This window comes from Camelus ferus, chromosome 30 (assembly GCF_009834535.1).
Source record: "Camelus ferus isolate YT-003-E chromosome 30, BCGSAC_Cfer_1.0, whole genome shotgun sequence".
NCBI lineage: Eukaryota > Metazoa > Chordata > Mammalia > Artiodactyla > Camelidae > Camelus > Camelus ferus.
This window is the reverse complement of record NC_045725.1, coordinates 22354307-22378063: the sequence shown is the minus strand read 5'-3', so window position 1 is coordinate 22378063 and position 23757 is coordinate 22354307. Positions and strand designations below refer to the sequence as shown.

General features: G+C 43.9%; 1 protein-coding gene across 6 annotated transcripts in view; it reads right to left on the bottom strand.

The window, feature by feature from the left end:
• ZNF532 (zinc finger protein 532) overlaps positions 1–23757 on the bottom strand; it is an 84146-nt gene that overhangs the window by 49891 nt on the left and 10498 nt on the right. The window lies entirely within an intron of this gene.

The window sequence follows — 23757 nt, the reverse complement described above, 5'->3', positions numbered from 1 at the left end:
GAAACACTGTCCTCCACTAGAAAAACTGCTCAAATCTGAATAAAGTCTGGAATCCTGTTAGCATTTTGCCAACAATAATTTTTTCGTTTTGATTAGCATGTTATAAATTATGCAAGGCAGCTAGGGAAAACTGGGTAACGGGTACCTGGAAAGGTTATTATTTTTGCAACTTTTCTAGATGTTAAAATTATTCCAAAATAAAAAGTCAGATGAAGATGCATGTTGTGGGAAGGGTATAGCTCAGTGGTTAAGCACATACTCAGCATGCATGAGGTCCTGGGTTCAATCCCCAGTACCCTCATTAAAAATAAATAAATAAAACTAATTACCTCCCCCTACACAAACACTAACACACACATTTTTTTTAAATGCATGTTTTCGCTTGATGGCGTACAGCTACTAAGCTGAAATAAGCGAGTGCCTCAGAGCTGGACAGCACTCCAAAACTGGCCCACCCTCTTTCTCTGTTCCCTTGTGCCTGTCCTCACTGCCGGTGTCCTTTCAGCAGGATTTCATTTTCCAGCCGTCCTTTCCTCTCAGGGACCCTGCAAGCACTGACAGGGCCCCCTCCCCACCGACTCCCTGGCTCTTCCCCTCTCAGGTCCCTCCAGACTGTCCTCTACCTTTGCTACCTTCATGGTCACAACCATCACGTACATTCGCAGGGCGCACACATTTCTACCTGCAGCCCTAACTCTACCTTCAGAGTCACCTTTCCAATTGCCAGTTTTATATCCCCCACCCCCGACTCTCCCCACAGTAGGTCAAACTTACACTACAGCCCCGGTGTTCCCTCCCACCCTGTCCCTCCCTCTAAGTCCTGTCTTGTCCACGACACTCGCCTTCTCTAGGAAAACATCAAATACCCTTCACACGCAACACTGCACACGCTCGGAAGCACAGGCACCAGTTCTGAAGGATCTTACTAGGTTTTTCACAAACACAAGACTAAAATACAGGCAGTAAGTGATGGATTTTCTACGTTGAACAGATTTCATTCAGCAGGACAGCCTCTGTCACCCTAATAAATATTATACATCTCCAAAAAGGGGGATGCTATAGTTCCCCAATTTTGATCTAACCACAGGTCATTTCTTCTGACCCATGAACACAAACGCTGAAATGATTTCCCAAACAGCTGCACCAATTTCGCTGCTGCCATTATGCATTAGAGTTACTTTAAGCACATCCTGCCCGCCAACTTTACAAATATTTATTAGCTAATGCGTATAGCGACAAAAAGATGACTTCTTATACAATTTCTCCGTTATGGACTATGAGAAAGTTTAAGATTTTCCTCATATGGTTTGTTTACTATTTGTAAAAGAAATATGTGTTTCACGAATGATGAATGAATGTCTGGAGGGAGATGATGAATTTCCTATTTACTTCTCTCTGCCGCTCTGTGAAATCACTTACCAACCTACATTCCTGTCACTTAACTAATAATAAACAAGAATGTACAAAACCCATCCATACAGCTCCCTAAAATAAATTCGTTTCTGTGGACAAACCCTGGTGAAGAGAATACGCTTTTAACGTCCCAGCTACACAACACACAGGCAGTGGGCGTGAGACACAACACCCCTCCCAGCGCCTTCCTTCCAGCACCAACACTCCCTTTGCTCTCTGGCTCCTTCGTGCTGGAAAATTTTCCACCTAAAAATGAGAAGAACGGCCTGCCCCCGACCCCAGGGCTGTGGGGAGGGAGGACTGGTATCTAGATACCCGGGGGAACCTTGTCGTGATCAAACACGGCACAAAAAGCACAGGGAGCATAACATCCAAAGAGGGCAGGTGGTTAGAGACTTTCCAAGGAATTTTCTTACTCTTTTCATCCCACAACCAGACAGGAGACCTGTGTGGCTGAGCAGTTCCTGATCATTAACCTTCCTGGTCCCAGAGCATCTGGATCTGAGCCAGAGAAGGAGAGAAGGAAGGAAGCTCAGTGGTGCACTCTCGGGCGGGGGAACTGGTGCCGAGGAACCAGGGATCGGAGGTCAGGGGCTCACCTTGCCCAGCACAGAACCCACGGGCTGAGGTCTGTGAGCCTCAGTCGGGATCGAAATTAGAGCAGAGGCACAAATGACCCAGCAGGTCAGGATCAGGGAGGTGGACGAAGAGGGCCCGGTTCTCACCTGAGCCCACCTAAGCCCTGCAGCCCCCAAACCATAGCAAAATTAAGGACTAGAACGGACATGGCACTTCCCAATGGGCAAAGCTTCCCATGAGCAGCAGCAGCAAGCTTGGCAGTCACATCAGAAAGGATGCAGCTGCTCCGCGCCCTGCAGGGGACGCGCTCTCTCCTGTGCAGACGCACAGAAGGTCAGGGGCAAGACCTGCCTCCTCCAAATCCTCAGGACCCTCAAAAAATAAGTTTCCCCACAGGAGCCCCGAGAATTTTTTTTATCAAACTCTAAATTGTGAGTTTTAGTTAATAAAATAAAATTAGAAATCCATCAATAATTAATGTGATGTGGGGAACAGAACAGAAAATCTCCATCTGTTTTAGACAAGGAGTACAGAGTATTTCTTTCAGCTTACAGTTTCCACGTGCTTAATAGTAAGACATGTGCTCAGATAGGGTTTTCCATTAAGAACAAATACAGAGAAGAAATTACATCCTGAAGATGTCAATATTATATTGTTCTAGTTGCCTACACTGTAATTAATCTCCGTCATTTAAGTCTCCCACTGCCCTTGGCATTCTCCATGATCTAAGCTGCACATTAAACTGGGAATGATAAATGCAAACCTCTAGTTCCCAAGTCCATTTTATTTCATCTGCTTATTTTGCCTTGATAAAACCAAATATTCAAAATTTAATTTTAACAGGTTTTTAACTATCTCCCTAGGGTTTATGAATCTGTAAAATTCTTGTAAAAACTGTAATAAAAGATAGAAATCACAAACCAAAAACATTACCGACCCAAATTCTATCTAAATCTGTAGCCAGATTCCTATGCAGTGTTGATCCTAAAACTCAAAACACACAAGATAAATAAATAAAAGCAGTTTAATTGCCCATCTAAGGAATAGTAATTCTGTACTGATCTAGTCTAAAAATCTGACAGCTGTAAAAATCAAATCTGGGCAATCTTATAAAAGGATTCTAAAGGAAAAAGAAATGAATCATGGGAGAAGGTGAACCCAGCACTGGTGCAGCCACCTGGCAAAGAGCAAGTGAGGACAGCCCGCACCCAGATCTGGACTTCTAACTCCAGCCTCTGCTGAAAGGAACCAGAACTCCTTCGAGAAATGGCTGATCCCAGCATCGGGCAGGAAATGCACAAAATGAGCACGGAGCATTTTGTAGTACCAGAAATTAAGGAAGTGCTTCAAAAAAAAACCAAAAAGAAGGAAACAAACTCCACTGATGGGGGCATGTCCGGGGGACGCAGAGGTCAGCTGAGAGAGCCCCCTAGAGGCCAAAGCCGGTACAATGTGAGCGACAAATAAGGCAGCACCGGATTATAACCCAGAGTGTAGAACAGACATCCAGGAGTCCATACTGATACAAACAACTGAAATGACTGAGTAAGTGGGGAAAAGCAGCCAAATCTCCTGGGCAAAGTCCACATACTTTATGCAGATGCCCCACCCTTACGGAGGTAAGAATAATCCCAACCCTGGAATGACTTTCCTCCAAAAAGCACAGTGTGGGAAGGGGAGAGAAAAGAGTTAACTCCTGTGTGGAAAAGCCTCACCAACACTCTCGAGCCAGGGGACTGAGGTCAGCACCAAGAGTGTTAAGTCACAGGGTTCCTACGATGTCCTCTGGATGTGACAGAGCCGTGGGTCATCCCACAAGCACATCACCCCAGCCCAACTACGAGAAAAACAGAGACAAGCCCCAGCTGAGAGGCATCCTACAAAATGCCTAACCCGGGCTCCTCCGAACTGTCAAGGTCACAAAAGACGGGAAGTCTGAAACTGTCACAGCCCAGAGGAGCTTAGGAGATGTGATGACTAAACGCAATGTGATCTCCTGGATGGGGTCCTGGGACAGAAAAAGGACACTGGGTAGAAACTGAGGAAATCTAAATAAAGCACGGACTTTAGGGTTTTTTCTTTTTTTTTTTTAAAGTGAGTAAGACAGAGATAATGAATAGTTAAGAAAGTGGGGGAGTATTAAAATGCAAAGAGAATTGGGATGAGCAGAGGATTGGATACTTCCATGCTTTTACTTCCAAAGGATGTTGGCAAATGCCATCATAAACAAGAAACAACTCCTAACTAGAATGTTTAAATAACAACTCTGCGTATGTAGAGATTAATTTTCCATTTTATCCTCTTACCAATAAGCTGCCTCAAGGTCAGCCACTGAATAATCAAAACAGTCTAGCAACTTTTAAACCAAAGTTCATCAGAAACAGAATTTCTACAAGTTTGTATTCTCCGTGCTCTCTGCTCACAAAATGAATGGAGAGGATCGTTCACTACTATAGCCTAGCGACAGTCTGTGGCCAGAACCAGTAAATGACTCATCTGGTTTCTCTTTCTGCCCAAAGGTGGGCAACACGACTCCTGGATCACTGACATTTTAATATATAAAACCACAGCCTACGAAACAAGAACCTCCTCCTGGCCATGCGGTTGTACAGCTCACATGGGAGGAAAGGAATCCTTAACCCCTCTTGTCATTTTTCAGGGGTCTCCTAGCAAGGCCAGCCTTTCCTTTTTTCTACAATAACAATATAAGCGGGTTTCACCATTCCAAAAGTTAACGGCTAAAATGGGAATTACGGTTTCCCTTTAAATAAATTACATGTAATATGATTTCTCAACCAAATACTAAAATCTACACATATCACAGAGCCAATGTAATTAATGACCCACATATGGGAAAACAGAGTAAGGTACACATTTATCTTTTCAAAATTGTGATGAAATACACATAAAATTTACCATCTCAAAATATATACATTTAATTTTTATGGGAAATTCTTCTCTCTCACCAAGTCCTGAGCATTTTCCTTGGCTATGTTACATCCGTGCTCTTTATAACCCCTGCCTCTCCTCTCATTTTGGACCATCTCACCTTACACCTAGTCTTCCTCAAGCTCCATTTTAACCATATCTATCACTCCCCTCTATTAAAAATCCTCCAATCACCTTCCAAATTAAGTCCTAACTCAGCGTGACACCAAAGACCCCATCCAACTAGAGCCCAACCACTGTTCTGCTACAGTTATGCAAGTATTTTGGGGGGACACAACTTCCCTTCTTTGGCCATGCTCCTTCTTAACCTAGAATCTCACACACACACACACACACACCCTCCATCAGCCAAGTATGAAAAACCCATTCCTCAGGCTTTTCTGAAGGAAGAGCCTCAATTTCCTCATCTTTAAAATGAGAACTAAGAATAGCCATACCATAGGACTGTCGTCTAAATGAAAATAAATCATATATATGGAAAGCACAAAACGCATAGGCATTAAAAGGCTATTTTCTTCCTCTGTCTATCTGTTAAGACAATAAAACAAAATAGGAAAAAAAGGGAAAAGTGAATAAACGTTTCTGAGACAAGAAAGTAAAGTCGTTTTGGGGTGATAATGTGATTGGAGGAAGAGGAGAGTTCTTGGCTACTTCACAGAGCGATGGCCCTGGTTCCTTATTATATCTCATTTCATCTCAGAATGTTGGCCTCTTTCCTAGTGTAGATGTGCCTCTGGTCCTGCTCCAGGGCTCAGCCATCAGTGGGGTGACCTGGAGCTCACACATGGAAAAAGAATGCAGTTTCCTCTTGAAGAGCAGCAAAATTTCAACTCTCAAAGTAAAACATCCCAATGTCTCTCGGACTGTCCTATGACCCTTTCTCTTAATTTCGAAGCTCTGTCTTCCCAGTCACGCATGACCAAGGACTGGCTGTGACCTCACCCGACCCTGCCTAACCCAGGCCCCACCTACACCCCAGACCACATTCACACACTGACAGCTCATAGGGCCCCAACTCACACCAGGCCCCACACAGGGCTGAGCACCAGCGGGAGCAGCCACAACATGGAACAGGTGGATGGAAGCCACACTTGGAGCCCCATCTGGCCTTTCCTTTCCTCCACTCCTAAGGCCAAAAGCCAAGTTTACTCCCCAGGCAGGAAAATGGACCCTAAGAAACAAAAGCTCCGGTGGCAAGAGCCCAGGTGCTGCCTTGCAGGATCCTCCAGTGGAGAATCCGGCTCCATGACTGAGCGCAGGGAAGCCCCCAGAAGACAGGCTGGTGCGGGTGGAGTGTCCGATCACCTTGTCACAGCCTGTCCTTAAAGATCACCACATCTGGGGAACGCCTCCCACGTGCAAGAGGCCAAGGTAAACAAACAAAAGAACAAAACGAGGACAAAAAATACCCTCAGAGGAAAAAGAACAGGAAGTAATGAAGAAGCACCCAAAGAACAAGAAGGAATGTTTATAAAGAATAAACATTAATAACTGAAGTAAAAGATAAAGCAGGTGAAAAAAATTAAGTCAAGGAAAGCAGGCTATCTCCCGGAAAGTAAAACCAGAAGAGATCTGGACAATTGGAGAAAAAAGGCATGAAATAAAAGTCAGTCTAGTCGGTCCAGTATCTGAGTAGTAAGAGCGTTTCAGAAAGTGAAAACATAGAGATGGCATCATCAAAGAAAAAACACACGAATGTATCTCCCAAGACTAAAGGAGCCAAGGCTCAGACTGAAAGGGTCCTCACAGGACCACCAGATACATTTGAATTTCAGATAAATGACGATTAATCTTGCATAGAAGTATGTTCCACTGTTTATCTGGGCATCTTGTTTTATTTGCTAAATCTGGCAAAAGTCTACCTCTGATGGCCCAGCATCTCATAGGAAAAGGTCCACATCATGGTGAAATTACAGGACACAGAAAATCTAAGGAACACAACAAACAGCAGCAGAGGACTTGCTGTGCCCCAGGCACCGCTGGAGAATTGTGTGTTAACTTGTCAATCCCGGTCAACAGCGAATGGGGCGCTCAGCACCTTTGCCTCTAGATACAAGGCGCCTCTGCCCTGGCCCATGCTTTACACAACCCGTTTATCTAACATGGAGGTTTGTTGGTTTGTTTTCTTTTCAGTTTCATAAGGAAGTTTTGCTTCTGTCTTTTTTTAAACTCTGGAAACTGGCTAAATGAAAGGGAATTATGGGAAAGAGAAAGATGGGGCCGGGGAGGGGGTGTGCGCGCAGATCACAGCCTCTGCCCCCAGGAAGCAGGGCCCCTGCACGTCGGTACAGGTCTGGGGCGGTGCTTACAATGCCTGAAAAGCTTTCATCAGAAAAAGCTCAAGACAATTATCCCGTTAGGGGAACCCACCCACAGCCAGGCTCCCCAGGAGGCTGGAGCCGTGCAGCCCTCAGTAGGCTCGGGGGTCCTGCTTCCTGCCCTGCCGACTCCTGCTGTCACTCAGCTCCCGGGGCTGGTCCAAGGATGAGGCCGTCTTCGGACTTTGGGTCTTGGAGAGGTCGGAGGAGCAGGCCTCCAGGCCCTGGGTGAGAACAGGGGCCAGGCCACAGCTACAGCTTGATTTAGACCTTTTAAATATTTAGGCATATGGTATATACCTTTTAAATATTTAAATATATCTCTTAAATATTTCATTATACCTTTGAAATATTTAGCCATCTGGCCTCCATTCACACTCTTGCCCCAGGCCCTGCAACATGAAGGGCAGGCCTGGGGGCCATTACTTATTAGTATTATTCCTGTTTTATATACTAAGCAGAGAAAGTTTAAGTATGTTGCTTAAGGACAAAATGGCCAGTGAAGGGCAGAAGGCGGACGAGAACCCAGACCTCCCAGACAGCCCAGGCTCATAACCTCTATGAGAACAGATCACCAGAGGGTAATTTCTAAAATGAGGAAGTCCAAATTTAGCAGTCTAAGTATATATTATTTAGCAATAAGAAAGTTAATGACAGAACAGATCAGAGTTGAAATTAACTGCCTACAGGAATGAGGACTGGAAAATACTGTTTGCATTTTTTCTAAACTATGTGTACAAGTATTTCAACAAGAAAATTAAATTGTTAAAAATCGTTAACCGTCTTAACTTCACATCTCCTTCCTCAACGTAAACTTAAAATTCACTCTGCCCGTCAAGCCTCATAGCTCTAAAAACTCATCAAACGTGCTCAAAGCTTCTCTAAGGGAAGTGCCAATCCATCACAATATGAAAACAGCTCATGGATCGTAACCCTTAGGGTGTTACTGCATTCAGTGTAGTCTCAGAACTTTATGGTAAAATACAACAAATTCTATTATTTGTTCAAAAATGTTGTTATAACTGAAAACCCCCAAATAGTCGTTTTGTTGCAAAATTAAGTGTCATGAATATTCAGAAAGAATTTTTAAATGTATTTTTCTTTTTTAAGTTTCTTCCCCCTACCCTCAATGCATTTAGAAGACTCTTACTTAGTGAGAGTTAAAAATAAAGGGAGGTGGGAGGGTATAGCTCAACTGGTAGAGTGCATGCTTAGCATACACAAGTTCAATCCCCAGTACCTCCTCTAAAAATAAACAAACAAGTAAATCTAATTACCTCCCCCCCCAAAAAATATAAAATAAAAATAAAGGGAAGGAAACAAAGGGGAGAGAAGAAAAGCTTTCAATACTCAACTACTTTTAGATTATCTATATTCCAGAAAACTACCTACTTACAAAATTGTTTAATTCAGAAACAGATAAACTTATCTGTCAAACTTACCAAAGCTAAGAGCACACATAATGGAATGTAACAATTCCCCCTTAGACCAGGACCGATATCAAAGCGGAAATTCCAACCTAGAGAATTTTTTGTGTTTCTGTTCAAGCCCGGGGTGTGGGGTGGGGGTGGGGGGGCCAAACAGAAAGAAAAAAGAAAAAGGCTTACAACCTAAGATCTGACCCCAGAACAAAACTATGGCCCTTTGAAGAATGTCATCTGTGTCGCCTTTTATGTCTCCAGGTAACCAGGCTGCCCGTTCTAAACTGGAGGGTCACACAGGGCTGGGATCGTGTCTCTCACTTGCTCTTCTGCTGTTTATCTTCACACGCGCTATTCCTCACCTGACTCTTATCTTCTTCCTGTTCAGCGCCTCCTGAAGACACCTCTTGCTGGCTCATTAGTCCCAACCTGCTCCAAGCCAGCCAATTTATTGGTCTTTTCAACATTTATGTACATCACATGTTGTTGTCTTATTTACACAATACCTCTAAAGGAGATTTCGAGGTGGTTTACAGTAAGAGATTCATATGTAAGGACCAAAAACTGCAGAGGGGGAGGACTATAAAGATGCCTATGACTGAAGACGTTCCAGGTGAGTGCTGCCACCCTCCTTCCCGCCCTGGACACCGGGGATGGCTCCACTGGGTCACAGGAGACGTGCCAGGAAAAACTGCTGCACTTCCCACTTGTATGAAGTGCCCAGAATAGGCAAATCCATCCAGACAGAAAGTAGAACAGAGGTTACCATGGGGCCGGGGGAAGAAGGCAAGGGAGACTTGTTTAATTGACACAGAGTTTTCGTTGGGACTGACGGAAAATTTTGTTGAGGGTGATATATTTAATGCCATTAAATTGTATGCTTATGAAAGGTTAAAATGAAAACTATTATGTTACATATGTTTCACCACAATTTAAAAAAAAAGATTAAAAAAAAAACCTGCTGCATTGAACAGGGAGGACAAGTTACAAAAAAATTTTTAAAGGAGTATTTTAGAAATATATTCTAATGTCTGGTTCCCTTTGCAACATCTTTAGGCAAATAGGCTGGTATCAGCAGAGTGCCTATAATCTTTAACAGCCAGCAGTCTGAGGGGTGGGGAGGCCCTGATTTTTACCATTTTATTTCTGTGATTTAAATACTCCCAACATGATACATTTCCAGCTACTGATATGACGTCACTGGAGGGTTGAGAAGAGGTACACCCAAGAGGTGAGCAGGTGAGAAGCTGCCCCAACACGGCAAGCCGTCTCTACATCACTGTTTCCCAAAAGGTGTTCTGTTTACAGGTATTAGGAGGGAAGGAAGATTCTAAGGGCTAATGGGTAAAGTTTAAATTGGCTTCTTTACCACAAAACTTCCCCCAACCTTTATCCTCACCTTTTTGTGAGATCTTTGATAACAGTAATGTGTATTTTGAATCACAAAGCAGGGATGGAGTGCGAAACGTTTACGGAATCTACTTGATCTGCGGACCCCTTTTTCCCTCAAAGAACATCTCAGAGGTGCTCCATGCCTTTTGGGAAACACCACCTTAAAGAAATGAGTCTATTCGCTTGTAGCACACAAAGCAGAGATGGCCGGGCATCCGGAAGACCCCTGGTCCTCTGCAGAGCGCCACCAATGCAGGCTGTGATGGCGTGTCCCTGTTACACAATCCAAGTGGAGCAAGCCAATCTGGGTCAAACTCTAGTGACAATTTACTCAGAAAAGCCCAATTAGAGCCTCTGCTCATTGGCCCTGTGCCACAGGGACGTTGGACAAGAGGGGGAAAGTTCAGGCACAGTTTCTTTTGGCCTTTCCTGTGGGGTATTAACTTTCCTCCAAGTCCCACAATGCATCTCTTATGATTCCAATAGTGGAACTGGGATTCCAATCCCAAACTCTAACATAACGTTAACTTCTAAAATATTCCAGGTAGGGCACAATATTAACCTAGATAAAGCTGCCAAAACATCTAGAAAAAACTGATATGTGAATTCTGATCATAAAATGCCAAGGAGTGCCTGCCAACAAAGTCTAGTGAAAATAAAGTGATTAAAGGGAGGCTCAAAACTGCAGAAAAGGCAAATGATTAATTAATGCCTTCGGGAAGAGTAAGGAGGTCAATAGTCATAGTCTTGCAAATTAATACCCAGAGAGAGCCATAGTTTACTGGATTTGATTAATAAGAATATTACTTTCACTTATTTTATTATTTAAACCCTTTCTAAACAGTGGAAGGGCTTTCTACAATGAAAATCACACACTTATGCTTCTTTGCATTTATGCTTTCATTTCCAAAATGAAAAATCACACATTTATGCTTTTGATAATGAGAAGACCAACGATGGACTAAGAGCCAGACGACAGCAGGGATCCACTACAAGGTCACCGGCAAGACAGACAGGCCACACAGCAGCTCCTCCTTCTCCAGGCGGTTTGAGCCCAGAACCAGAGGAAGTGGTTTGTCTAACTCACGACCAGTGGCAGTAGATACCAGACAATGAAAAAGCCACAATAAACCCGGTGAACATTCTGAGGGCCTTCCTGAAGGATCAGAATTCTGGAACCACCCAGCTGATCCAGTTAAATCAAAACGGGCCACCATCCCACCCCATGCAATCACTGCTCTCTCTGGCTTCCACATTGAGATGCAAAGGCCAAACCTCTTAAAGATAAATAAAATATGAAAGCCAACCATTTCACAGGTAAGCTAGGTCTTCAAGCTTCAAGTTCAAATATATTAAGTAACAGGCCCAAAAATGTATACAGCTTCCCAAATCACCTCATTTCCAAAAGCTAACCATTAACTTACTCCACGATACAAAAGATTCACTGATACCTAAAGTAATTAGAAACTTCTAATTATTGTTTTGGTTTTTTTTTTTTTTTTTTGGCATACAAATTAGAAATGGCAGCTTTGATAGCCTGGGATAGACAACTTGTTCTCAGTCTGCTGACAAGCATTCCTCAAGACCTTCTGTGTCATGACCACTACAGAAACAACAGGTCAAGAACCCCGTCATTTCATCCATTGGTGGCAGGACCCCGGGTCCCTCTATATGATTCTGCTGCAATAATGCCATCCTACCTCCTCTCAGGGACCTTCTTGCCCACACAACCTTCTAGATTCCAATCTCTACGAGAACATTGCTGCATCATTAGAATCACTCTTAAATGACCCGGGGTAGCATCTTTGAAAAGAGCTTTATTTAGCCAACAGGCTGCCATTTATTCAAAATACCTGTCTTTCATTCCTGGATTTTTAAAACACTTTTATTATAAGAGTAGTAGTATATGCTCTTTGCCAATACTCCAAAACCCAGAAGTATAAGCCACAGAAAGTTGGTCTCCAGGAAGCCCACTCGTTGGAGAGAAGCTCTGATGTATCAACATCTGGGATACAGACTTCTAAATGTATACATAAACACGAATATAAATACACGTATGTAATTTTAACATAATGGGCTTTTAAAATTCAACAATGTAACAGACATCTTTCCATGTCTGTGCACGTTTCCACCATGTCACTGACATATGTCCATGTTAATTCAGCACGACACTTGTTCAGTATCCTTTTAAACTTAGATTTTGGGATTTTCCAACAGATTTTGCTAAAGCAAGAAACTGCAAGAGAAACCTTTCTTCAAGAATTCCTGCAAAAATAAGAACACTTCAAAAAATAACCTTTAAGATAGAATGCTGGGTTTCACCCATTTGCTTTAAAATTCTGAAGATGTATTTTTAACTCGAGTGATCAAGGGAAAGATGAGGGAAACAGAGACATTAAAACCATTTACTTGTGCTTTTAAGTCATAACCCTTACGTTTACCATGGTCAGACCATCAAGAGACTTCACAGTAACCTGGGCTTGCCTGTGGACGAGTATCCATCCATGTTTCTCCACAAGCCTGGTACTTCAGTATCTTTTACTTTCACTTTCCTCAAGGATCTTAGCCTGAAGGAAATCTTATCTAGGCAATAAACTGCTTCCCCCAACTCAAGGGAAAGTGTGAATCCGGAGTTCATTGAGCTTCAGGAGAGAAGGCAAACTGGTTTAGGCTGGCACTTAATACACTCTCATGCCAGGATGAGACAGAAAAACATGTGGTCGATAATAAAAAAAGGGTGGTCAGAAAGACAAAATGAGGTAGCTAGTCAACTTTCGAAGGTACCTTTAGTCAAACCTGGTATAGATAAATTCTTATTTTAAGGAAAAAGTCTTATGACATACGCAAAACATAGACCAAAACCAAACATAAGGAAACTTTTAAACTCCATTTATAAAGCATAATCTGTTTTACCTGGAGGTTTTTAAAAAATATTTGTAAGTAGAAGGGTCCCAGGTCCCTCTAAAAAGGAAGGAAGGAGCCATTTACCTACTTAGGAGGGTGAGGTCCCAGGAAAAAGGAGAGAAGGAGGAGAAAAGAGGGTGGAACAGAGCATGGTACCAAGACATTCACAGTCAAAACAGCAGCTGGTGAGAACGAGGCAGCACATGATACGTTGTTCCTATTATACATTTCATTACATTTTATATTTCTCAAAAAAGAGAGGAGGGGAGAGAGTAAAGAATTCCTTTAACAGGGCAATCTGGAGTCATGGGGATTTTAGCAAGCAGATACCAGGTACAGTTAAAGGTCAAAAAAATAATTAGGAGTCGTTAAAGAGGTAATAACCACCCTTCTAGTGAAAAAGACCAGGGAACAATCTGGAGCCTGAGGCAGAGTTAACTGTTCTCTGGGTGGAAGGAAAACAAATGTTTGGATCAGCTCAGTTTTAATAGTTAAGTTACTGACAAGGGTTCTTAATTTTACGGAGGGGATTTGTATTCCTTAAGCGTCTGCTCTAGACTGGGAAAATGTCCTTTTAAGTAGAATGTACAAGTTATGTGAGTGTTGTTTTCTCAATAACTGTATTTTAAAGAAGAAGTCAAAAACATAATGTGAAGAGTAAAAGTAATACAAAGAAAAAGTAAAAGACAAGACAGCCGGACGGATGCAAGGCGTCCCTGACAAGCACCCTTCTTCATATGTGACACCTCCCTGGAAATGGGGAGCCCGGGAGTTGATTCACCCTTCCTAGCTAACCTCAGAGCTTTTAACCCTTACATGTTAGCTAAATGTTTGGGAAGAACAAAAAGGATGAGAGAGAAAAAACAAATCAATGAAAGAGAAAATACAGTCCACAATATGCTGAAGATGGGAGAAAAAGAGAAGGTGAAGTCTGAATCACACACATTAGCATTTTAAAAAAACTCAAAATGAAAACATTTCACAGTCACAAAATTAGAATATACGTGATATTAAGCCATGAGAGGGTACACTGGAAGTGGTTCTTTACTTTCATATGGAGTTAACTGATTAAGTATTTGATTTTCATTTCTACTTTGCTAAAATCACAAGCAAATTCCAAAATGCCCCCTTTTCCACATTTTCCTCTATTAATGAAGACCTAGGAGTTTTATCCAGAGTCTGCCTGTAGAAAATTAAACATTCCTTGAAGAACTGTGTTTCATTACTCAAGTGACTAAATTCCTTTGAAATACATTGAGCTTTCATAACTTAGAGCATAATCCCAGAAAATTCTTTATGGAAGACATAAAGTCCTGCCCTTTCAATGTTCTGGTTTACCAGAGTCTAGGGCATCCACAGAAAGACAGCTAGAAGGGAAGAGCAGTAAGAAATAATTTTTGAAAGCCAAGCACAGAAAGATTGAAACAAATGAAACTAACAAGAAACTAACAAAAAGATGGTCTGTGGAAGGCTCCTCTAATTTCAAAACCCCTGCTCAAAGGACAACCACTTTGCATGTGATGTCTGCCCCTCAGCACTCTGGGGGACTCCAGGACTTAACAGCTTTCACACAGTTTGCCCTCAGTCAGTTCCTTGGGAAGTGGGACTGACCACAGCTCACCCGCGGTTCAGCATGGTCCCCAGCACTCAGAGAGGGGCTAGGAGTTGGAAAAAGATGCTTTCACCACAACTGGCGATACTGGCTCGTCCTGCATGGCAGAGGCTCCTGTGCTCAGGCCAGGGTTCTGCTTTGCCATTTCTGTTGAGACTCTGGGAGGAGGTGACAGGTCCCGCACTGCCACCACAGACTAGACAGTTTATGTTCCTCTTCTGCCACCAGACCACCTCCTCGACGCAAAACGCAGGAGATGCAGGGTGCTGGCTCAATCACCCTGTGACTGAACCTGCATCAAACGTACCCAAATTAAGCAACTCCAGTCAATCCACAAGACCAGTGTTTTCTCTGCCTTGCTCAAGAGTCAAAAACAGAATTGTGCTGACTTGCCCTGAGTGCTAAGGTTCTTCAACAGTGGAACATCTACTTACTGAATATCCAAAGCTTCCAAAAATACCTGTCTTGCGTTTTTCTTTAGAAAGCAGAATGTAAATTTAAAAGGCGGGACTGCACTCAGGTTAGCATTTCGAAATGATGACTCTGCTAGAAAAACGTGAAGGCAGAAGTCAGAGATGACCGAATATCAAACCACTGAACAGCTGGCTCAGTGCTGCCTGGACGACTGTGTGGAGGAGGAAGCCACCTGACCGGCAAGCCCAACACGGCTCTCAGAGCTCGGCTATCTGGCTGTGTGTCCTCCCGAGAGGCGTCCTTCACTTCACCTCCAGGAGTGCCTTTGGGAAGCAGGCATCTATCTGGGCTGACCATCTCTGCAGATATCTGGTGTGGGACAGTAAACAGGAGCTCAGGGCGAGGGCTTGCCCAGACACCCTGCGAGTTCAATGAAAGAAAGCCTTCAGCTTAGAAGATTCCGCACTGTGGGGATTCTCTCTCTAACAGCACACCCACAATCAAGAAATTCTTAAAAGTCCAGAAGAAAAAACCTGCTCTTTCTTCAGTTACTCCCAAAAAAAATGGGCAAGGATCCCGGTTGCTCTATCTGGACATGTCAGTGATCCTAGGGCACAGGGGCAATGTTTTAAACCAAAGAAATAAAATCTTCCAAAGTGAGGGGCATCTGTATAAAAACGTTTGGTGTAACTACGTGTAATACAGCAAAACACTGGAAAACATGGACATGTCCACCAGCAGGGAAATGATTACAGTACGGCACATCTTTTTTTTTAATTGTAAAGTACACATAACATGAAACTTACCAACCTAAACATTTTTCAGTGTACAGTTCCAACAGTGTTAAGTATATTCATATCATTTATGGTACACAGTTTTTACGGAGTACCATGTACTCATTAAAAGAAAGGCAGAACTACTATGGACACTGACATGAACAAACAAGGTAACACCATTTAGTAGGAAGTAAAAACAAATGATCAGGTCATAAAACAATATTTAAATGACATTAAAATTTTTTTAAATAAGCATATTGCATCTTATATGTCTCTACATATAGATATGTAAAATTTATAAAGTAAAATTCATAGGAAGACGTAGGATGTACATTTTGACACATATCCAGTAAGGGTGGGGGATGGTGGGCAAGGGCAGAATGTTTTTCAAAGTTCATCCACCTAAGTGCAGGGATGCACTGTCAAAATCTCGTATCTACCGGGAAGCAGGCGAAAGCTGAAATCTCCTATGAAGTTAGAGATAGTCAAAATCATCAACCTTGGCAATTCTGTCAAACGTACTTTTGTAAGGGCGCTAGCTCCCATTGGACAGACGACGTTATTTTAACTACAAAGACCCCTGGGCTGGCAATTCACTAATTCGTCAGTGAATTTACAGAAATACTGAAAGGGTCTAGGCTAAACCTGTCACCATTAATAAACTTCAGGAAAGTTCATTACAGCCTCTGCTTGAAGTGGGTTATACAAGTAGTTTCAACAATGAGAAAGCAAGGAAGAAATTTCCTCACTATTAGTTGGATATAAAACGCTTTAAAAAAAAAAGCAGCAGTAGCTTGTTTGGTGAATTCTAGTACTTCAAAACTATGAAATCACTTAAATACACATGTAAGTACTAAAAACAAGATTCCTAGTTTAAGAGAAAAACTCACAAAGGATTCAGGAGCATCCCTTTGCCATTTATAAATGCCACACTTTTTAGTAACATCTCTACAATTCTAGCTTGAAGCAAAGTATAGGTATTTTGAGTACAGAAAAGAGAACTTTAAAGTAACTTTCCTTTGTCACCTGAATAAAGCCTTCAAATTTTTGCACAAAAATCCTAAATCCTGCACAGAAGCCTTTGTCCCTGAAATACTCCAATGAAACCAGTGGCTCTATTTTTTGCTGTTTTGTATTTATTTTAGTGATTTTTTTAAATTTTAAATACTAAATTTAAACTATCTGCAGACATTTTTTGAGACTTCCAGCATTAGAAACACGGAGGAGGACCTGCTGAAGGCGCCGTGCTGTCTGGGGATTTCACAGCTCAACCGCACCTGCTCACTTGCTTCCCTCAGAGGTCGTTCTCCTGGAATTTTTACTCCCCAAGTTTTGAAGTACTGTCCTTGCTGCCACTGCCAGGCTTTAAGTCAGTGGTTCTCGGCGGGGGTGATTCTGCCCCTCCTCCGCCACCACTGCAGGAATTTAGCAACGTCCGGAGACATTTTTGGTTGGTACAACTTGGAGAGGGGCGAGGGGTGCTACTGGCATCCAGGGGGCTGTAGTGAGAGGCCAGGGATGTTGCTAAACACCCTACACTGCACAGGACAGCCCCCAACAAAGGACTGCTCAGCCTGAAAAACCCTGCTCTACGTGAACACAGACTCTCCCCTTATCACCACCTGTCCTCCCACCAAGACCTCAATCTCCCAAGATCACAGTAAACCCGCTCCTTTTAGGCACCCACACCAGGGCCTCCTCCCAGCAGGGAGAGGGTGACGTCACTGTCCAGCTCACCCCTGCCCCTTTCCCATCAGCTGAGGAAGGGTGTGGACACTGGGGCTCCCCACAGGGTTATCGAAATGGTTCTCAAATCCCAAAGAGGCCACTGCCTAACCGTTAAACAAGTCTCGCTAGATACCAAATTCACTTCAGGCATTTTTGGATATGTGAAATGTGGTACTTTCATCTATAAAACATGACTGAGAGCACCCCCCAAGGTTATCCTTCACAGCACGCCTACTGGCTGTTGACTTCAAAAGTAAACTCACTTAAAGTTCTCTTCTTGGTGTAGACAGAAAACAGAAAAACACAGAGAAAGAGAATTAATTATAGCATTTCCTCCAATGCTATGTGATATTAAAAGGGGAGGAAGAGGAGGGGGAGGAAGCTCTCCGTATTTCTAACAAGGCTGTCCCTCATTTTTCATTCATTTCATCAAAGACAATCAACAGCCTGGAACAGTGGTCACCCAGGAATGCTCCTCCTGTTACTCCATTTTCCACCAAAAAGGGGAGAGGGTTCTATAGTCTAGGAATTTGGGAAATGCTGGGGTAAACACACACATTCAAGCATGCACGCGCACGCGCACACACACACACACAGAGCTTTCTTTTCTCAGGGCTTCTCTGAATTTGCAGGTGCTGCTGTGAACTTCTAGTGTACAACACATTCTGGGGATCCAATGCCCAGGCTGGAGCACGACCCAAGCTCATTCGATGCTGGAAGCTTTCAGGGTTACACACCTTTGGGACACACGTGAAACAAGGTTTACTCAGTTACTCTCCTTGGGAGATGACACTAGGAAGCAGAAGCGCATTCTGGAGTCAAGTGTGAGGGAGATGTTTCTGCCCCTTTTTCTCAACATGTTTCTCTCGGTAGTTTCTCCCCAGGGGCACCTCCGCATCAGCCCAAGACGACTTAAGGAAAGAACAAGAGAACAAATCTCCAAATATGGAGTTAGAGCAAGAATGTATTTCTAAAGAGTGTTGTCTTATCTGGAAAAGGATGGAAATCTTGTAAAACGATCAAGGGCATCCTCTGAGACCTCGTCCTCTCAAGTCCTGGTGCCCGTAGTTAGAGGTGCCAGAAATGGGACCGGAGGAGCCTCAGGAACAATTTACGGCTGGGGCGGGGTCAGAGTTTGCTGGCCCTGGGCCAGTAGAGGAGGCTGAGGGTAGGTGGCGGGCGGGGGGGGGCTTGAGGAAGTGTTTCTGCAGCTGATACATCAGCACCTGCTGCTTCAAAAGCTGGGGTGTGGAAATTAAAAAAAAAAGAGAGAGAGAAGGTATCTCTAAAGGATCTCTGCCTTAATGTTAGTGCCACAGAAAGGACTATAAAAACGGTGTCTGGCTGGTTCTCTAAGCAGTGGGCTATTTGTGTTGCTAAATGCACATGCACACGCAAGCAGGCACACAGATTCCATGGTAAAGGAAGAAAAAACAGGGGACCAAGGTTTCTCTTGATGTTTACCTACTCTCAGGAGCCACAGCCACATCAGTGTCGGGCAGCCAACAAGACAATCCTCCGGGATCTTGACAACAGGAGAAATACTGGCTGACCCAGAAGCTGTGGCTTTGAACCTCAGCGACATTTGAGCCTCCCACTGATCAGCTGCAGAAATGACACCTATAAACCACAGTATATTGTAGAGGTTACAAGCATGGGCTTCGGAGTAAGACAAATTGGAGTGAGTCCTGGCTTCACTCTTTAAAAGTACAAGATTCTGGGGGGAGGGTGTAGCTCAGTGGCAGAGCACAGGCTGAGCATGCATGAGGTCCTGGGTTCAATCCCCAGTACCTCTATTAAAATAAATTAACAAATGAACAAACAAACCAACCTCTTCCCCCAGCCCTCCAAAAACAGCTACAAGATTCTGAGCAAGTTATTTCTTTAAGCTTCTGTTTTCTCAAGTAGAAAATGAAGACAGTAAGATCTACCTCACAGTTATTGTGAGGATTAAATAAAACAATCCAGGTAGGTACTGTCTACAGTACCTGGAAAATTTAAGTACATGTTAATGTGAGTTATTAAAACATCAAAACACGGTCAGTGACAGGATTCTAGCACAGAGAAAGCCCTAGAAGAAATTAAGCCACAATTCTGATTCCCCCAAGTAGGGGATGACACGGACACAGATGCCACCAGAATTCCCAACAACTACATGGGATTTAACAACGAGCATCCTTAAGTGCCTCTTGCAGAAACGCAGCCCAGCAAGGTCTTCTAAGAAGCACAACAGATGCAGAACAAATTTTTCCTATCCTCTACGACCTGAAATTAGAGAGCTGTGTAACCAAAGAAATTAAGCTAACTCTGAAACTCCAGCAGAGGTCAACAGTCTTCTAGTGCTCGAGACTAGATGAATATAACTTTTTTTAATCTATGAGCCATCTAAATCAAGACCAGCAAAGCCTCATTATCATTACTCAAGTGCTAAACTATGTGTTTAATCCTTCCCCAAATTAACGCTGGACAGATAAACCAGACTCGCATTTTGCCCAATGACGTATACCTATGAGAGGCCCCAAACATAACACACATTCACATCACACACACGCCACCCCCCACCTATAAGAGGCCTCAGATACACATCCATGCACCCGTGAGACCCCGGACGTTCAGCTTGAACAACTCCAGCCACCTGGCCAGCGTCCGGCCTCCTGTGCCCCAAGCCAACGCCTCACTCAGACAAGCAGCATGTGCTGTGTATTCATGGAGGAAACACTGAAAAGTAAACATACTGTGTTTGTGATTTGTGAGTAAACAGAAATTAGAGAAAAGACTCTGTTTCTACACTCAGAAGAGCTCATACACCTTGGCTACTATACTGAAGAATGGTGAAGGGTACAGACTTTGGGTCAGGAAGACAAGACCCAGGTGTGAATGCTGACTCCAACGCAGTCTGGCTGCTCAGCCTGGCAGGGCCGTTCATTCTCGGAGCCTCAAAGCCTCAGGCATAAAATGGGTTAAGGCCTCCCACTTGTCAGGGTTGCTATGAGGCCTGACTACTCAGAAATCCAAAAATGGCTCCAAATAGACACAGTTTCCTTTGTTGCACTTTCCCAAAGTGACCAGGTCGCCTATCGGTGATCTAACTTGCAACTCTGTTTTTCATCATTTCTTGGCTCAAAATCTGTCCTAGCCAGAAAACCATGCTCATGTTCTCTGCACACATTTTCTTCTCATGCCAGTGCTAAGCTTTCCCACCACCTCGCTTCTTGGATCTTCTTTCCCTTTGTGTAAAACTCCATCCCTCTGCCTTTTCATAACTCCACCCCAAATTTACCTTTATTGGAACCTCGACTTCCATCCGGTGTTTCCTTTTTTGGGTATTTCCTCCTACCTCTACCCTCAGAAGCCAAGTGAGCGTGTCAGAAGACAGTGTTACAATTTAACGATACAAATTCAATTCACTTATGGGGAAGTCATTTTCTGACCATAATGAACTATGGCAAAGCTATAGCAACTCCACGCTCTAGACTCAAGAGGCGGATGGATGAAGGATGGGGACAAACCAAGGAAAATCCATTCCAACTGGAAAAACCAACAGCTGGTCAACAGCATCACCTTCATACACAGGCAAGAGCTCCTTCTATAAAAAGCAGCCCCTTCCATCGCCTGCTTCTGGCCCACAGCTTGTTGAGCTTCACTAACAAACACGAGCAGCTCATTTCTTGTTGCCTTTACTCGTTCACTTAACGGTTTTGTCAATGTCGCAACGCAGGCAGCCACCGGATTTTGCTCCTAGGATGATGTTCTCTAGAAAGCATCACATTGTAAAATGGGGACCCATACGGTTGGTTCCAACTCAGTCATCCGGTGACACTAGCACAGGATCTCATACTGTCCTCATTCACCTGTCCACGCCCTCACTCCACAGTCAGTTGGCAGGGCTCACCCGCAAGCACACAGCTCTGCGCATCTTCCGAGCGCTGTGGTCCTAAGCTCTCCCGTGCCCAGCGGTTCCTCACACTGTGCTCTCCCAGGTCCCGCTCACTGGACTTTGCTTTCCTGACATTTCTAGCCACCTCGTCTTTGACCCCGACTCTTGGCATGCTCCGGTTAGGCTTCTGACTTTCTACCCTACTACCTTCTGAACTTACCCCCAACTCAGTTTAACATCCACAGTTCCAACCTTTTCGCCAGGGCTGTCCCCATGGCCCTGCGTGTCCTGAATGCCCAGCCCTATCCCTATTTCCCTGACAGCAGGAACACTCCCAGGCCCAGGACAGACTCTCCCAGCACCCCAGGGATTCTGCACAAAACAGAGCCGATGGATTTAGCCAACAAGTAATAAATCGTATTCAACGTGCCAGATTCATACATCATAGAACTCTCAGCGTCCAAATGTCCAAGAAAATCTAAAACTCAACTAGGATTTGTGAAATGGAGGCTTCCCTGTGGATAGGAATGGCAAACTATCTCATGTAACAGACACCATTTTAGTCAGATGATTTAATCAACGTCCATTCCCAAATTTACAGACATGCCAACTTAAGTTTTGTGGCCTCTTACAGTTCAAACACGGAATACACCAGACTCCCTCCTGAAACTCAACTGGCCCAGGCCCAAGACATCTGGATCCAAGGACTCTGGGCTGGCTGCCTTTATCATGAGCTGGACAAGCAGGTGGTGTTGATTAGCTGTTCTTCAACACTGCTCTGTAAGACGGCTCATGACGGGTCCCACTTTAAGGAAAAGTCACAAAGTCACCCGATTCTGAGTCAGGCATGGAGGCAGGAGGAGTGGCTACCTAACAGCGTTGACTCCTCACCCCTCAGATCCTAAGTCCCTGAGCCAAACATGGCGCAGTGACTCTTACCTGTTGATTTAAGGCCTGACAGTCTTCATCACCCCTGCCGTGTATCTCTTGTATCCCATTTCAATGTTAAAATTATCTTCTGTCTTATCAGACTGCAGGTGCCAAGGGGCAAGGTAATAAAGCTAGAGTAATGCAGGAATGTGGGAACAGGAATAAACTAAGCGTTCAGCCAGACCCTGTGTACCCAGAAATCAGTGTTCATGCCAGACTGGGCAAACAAAGCCGAGAACCAGGGCCAACCCCAAGTGCACTCACTGGCATCATGTGCAAAGCAAGGGTGAGTTCCCGTGGTCAGGCAAGGCTTGGAGAAGCAGGTCACTTTGGAAGCAGAGGCATGAGATCTGAAACCAAGGGAAACAGCGGAGCCCCATGCTCCTGGGTGTGGTCCACGGACCAGCAGATCACCCTCACCTGCGAGCTTGTTAGAAATGTAAGATCATGGGCCATCGTGGGCCCGCACCAGCCCTACTGAATCATTATCTGCCATTTAACAAGATCCCCAGGTGATCTGCATGCAAATTAAAGTGTGAGAAGTGCTATCTGGACAACAAAGGCACCCAGGAGGGGTGCGGGACTGTGGGCCAGGGGAACAGGACACCAGCAGCAGGGAGGGAAAGGGAGCCAAAGCAAGGAAGAGCCAGAGCCAGCCGGACCCTGGAACAAGTCTGGGGTCAGTCAGGCACTTAACCTCTCCCAGTTTCGCTCGGGACGTTAATTCTCCCTTTCAGGAGACCGTCAGTGTAAAGCATCTAGAACAAACTAAACCTTCAGTAAATACGTTCATCCTGAAGCGAGACACCAGCCGGGCATGGGTACCTAGACCCTGGAATCCCAAGATGAATGAGGAATACCTGGGAGAAAAAAGGAGCCCAAACTGGGGAAGAACAAGTCTGAGTTCCTCCAACAAGGAGACCTTAACGTAGTTCTTACACTATCTTTTCCAACCAAGAGAGGGACGGAACGCAGCAGGGCACCAGAGAAGTTTCACTGTTAAATTTATTTAGTTGTTCACCCAACAATCCACACCAGCCCGTCCAATAGAAAGAAATGAACAGTGTTATTTTGTTTTAAATTTTCTAGTCCCATTTTAAAAAGAAAAAAAAATGCGTGAAGTTTTAGTAAGTCGTATTCAACCAAAGTTATCATTTCAACATATAATATAAATAACTATTAATGAACTATAACTCAATCAGTCAATAAATCAAATTCTATTTGGGGAAAAAAAACTATTAATGAGATACTTTATATCCTTTTTTGTATCAGTCTTCAAAACCTGGCATGTATTTTATGCTCGTGGCCCATCTCAATTGGGACCAGCCACACTACATGTGCTCACAAGCCAGATGTGGCTGGTGCTACCACACTGGATGGGGCAGTTCTCAGGCAGAGCTCCCTGGGAACCCTCCTCCACTCAGTATTCCATCACCTCCAAATC